Source organism: Babylonia areolata, chromosome 10, assembly GCF_041734735.1.
Source record: "Babylonia areolata isolate BAREFJ2019XMU chromosome 10, ASM4173473v1, whole genome shotgun sequence".
NCBI lineage: Eukaryota > Metazoa > Mollusca > Gastropoda > Neogastropoda > Buccinidae > Babylonia > Babylonia areolata.
This window is the reverse complement of record NC_134885.1, coordinates 36,080,831-36,083,330: the sequence shown is the minus strand read 5'-3', so window position 1 is coordinate 36,083,330 and position 2,500 is coordinate 36,080,831. Positions and strand designations below refer to the sequence as shown.

The 2,500-nt window shown below is 47.4% G+C and overlaps 1 protein-coding gene across 1 annotated transcript in view; it reads right to left on the bottom strand.

The window, feature by feature from the left end:
• LOC143286969 (PDZ and LIM domain protein 1-like) overlaps positions 1-2,051 on the bottom strand; it is a 27,236-nt gene extending 25,185 nt beyond the window's left edge. The window contains exon 1 of the mRNA XM_076594955.1: positions 1,869-2,051. The gene's annotated coding sequence lies outside the window, so the exon portion shown is untranslated. The remainder of the gene's footprint in view (positions 1-1,868) is intronic.
• Positions 2,052-2,500: the final 449 nt, after the last annotated feature.

Here is a 2,500-nt window from a genome sequence, read left to right as displayed (position 1 = left end):
CGCACATACACATAAAAGACACACATAAAAACAGACACACATACTCACACCTGTACACACACAGACACACAGACACAGACACAGACACACACACACACACACACACACACACACACACACACACACTCACAAACGCTTCCTCCTCCCCCCATCCACAGAAGGATTCTCGCAGAGAGACGTACATATAGACAGACAGACAGACACGTACACATGCACACACAACTTAAAAAGAAATCATTCACGCACGCACACACACACACACACACACACACACACACACACACACACACACACACACACACACATGCGCGTGCACCTACACACACACACACACACACACACACACACACATTCAAGCTAGCACACACGCACACAGCGCGCGCACGCACGCACACACACACGAGCGCACACGCACACACACACACACCCAGCTAAGGCTTTATAAGGTTACCTGTTGGGGAATCAGCGGACAGGTAATGCCAGCAGCGTGGAATATGCACGCTCTCTTTCTGTGCATGGCTCAGGACGGCGATGTAACAGAGAGAGAGATGGAGAGAGAGAGAGAGAGAGAGAGAGAGAGAGAGAGAGAGAATAAGGCAGAGAGAGATGGGGAGACAGAGAGAAAGAGAGACAGAGAGAGAGAGAGATGGAAAGAGAGAGCGAGATGGGGAGAGTAATGGAGAAAGAGAGAGAAAGATGGAGAGAGACAGACAGACAGAGATGGGGAGAGAGAGAGAAAGAACGACAGAGAGAGATGGAGAGAGAGAGAGGGAGAGATGGAGAGAGAGATGAATAGGGAGAGAGAATAAGGCAGAGAGAGATGGAGAGAGAGAGCGAGATGGGGAGAGAGAGTGATGGAGAAAGAGGAAGAGATGGAGAGAGATTGAGGCAGAGAGAGAGAGATGGAGACAGAGAGAGAGAGAGAGAGAGAGATGGGGAGAGAGAGAGAGAGATGGAGACGGAGAGAGATGGGAGAGAGAGAAACAGATGGAGATAGAGAATGAGAAAGAGAGATGAAGGGAGAGGGAGAGAAAGAGGGGGAGAGAGAGAGAGAAAAGAAAGAGAGGAGAAAGAGAGATGGAGTAAGAGAAAGAGAAGAGAGAGAGAGTAGGACAGACAGAGAGAGAAGAGAGTGGGTGAATAGAGAGAGAGAAGGAGAGAGACTAGAGACAGACAGACAAACAGACCGACCGACAGACAGGCAGAGGAGTTAATCAATTCAATGATAGCACCCTGCTTGTCGGTTCTTATGCACAGTAATAGTTAAAACAAGACTGACAGAATAGTTCAAATCGAGTCACTAAAACTCCTCAAATATTCACGAAAATCACTGAGAAACCAATACGTCTGCCGGCCACCAAGGCGGCACAAATCAAAAACACGCCGGCAACTCACTTGCATTAGACTTAAACTGAAAGCAAAGCAACAACAGCAATGACAATACACAGAAACAAACAAACAAACAAAAAACAAAACAAAAAAACCTGAGAACAAAAACACATACATCAGTCAATCAATACATCAGTTCATACATAAAGAAATGTATGCATAAAATGCATAAATAAATAATAAACGAATGAATAATTGCATAAATAAATAGATAAATAAACAAACAAATAAATAAATGAATAAATAAATAGATGTTTTTTTTTAAACCCGGCCTACCACTCATCAATTATACCACCATCAACGAGAAACAAGCTAAATAAAATAAAATAAAATAAAATCAGCACTGAGTACCTGACATTGTAACAAACAAACAAACAAACGATCAAACAACACACACACACACACACACACACACACACACACACACACACACACACACACACACACACACACACACACACACACACACACGCACACACCTCTCTATATCCTTCCAGAATAATTTTTGCTCAGTCCTTCGCCGGCCACCACTGAAAAAACCACCAACCACCACAACCACACAGCCCCGAACCGACCAAGTAAGTAAGTAAGTCACCACTGCCGTGCCAGCTATACACACAAACACACACACACACCCCCTCCGCACACACACACATATACACTCACTGCCGGAAAGTGGCAGGTAACTACAAGACAAGATAGGGTAAGAAAGGAGAAGCGATGGGTATGGGTGGTGTGGGGTGGGGGTTGGGGGGGGTTCGGGGGGGGGGGGGGGCAGGGGGGAGTGCGCCGAGGGCTGAAAGGAGGCAGGTTGGGGGTTGTAGTGTTAAGGAGGGCCGGGGGGGGGGGGGGGGGGGTTGAGGGGTCGTGGCTGCAGGCTGAAGCTCTCTTACTTTAACTCTACCTGTAGAGGGATGCGCTCACGAACGGGGGATTCATTATTTGCCTCCCAGTCTCCCCTCCACACAACAACTGCTGCTGCTGTTGCTGTTGCTGCTGCTGCTGCTGCTGCTGCTGCTGCGTCTTCCCCAATAGCAGCCAGCAAAGCGGCAAGCAGCAGCCCTCGTTGTAGCTTAGTGGTAGGAATTTGGTCTGAATAGAAAGTCTGGAA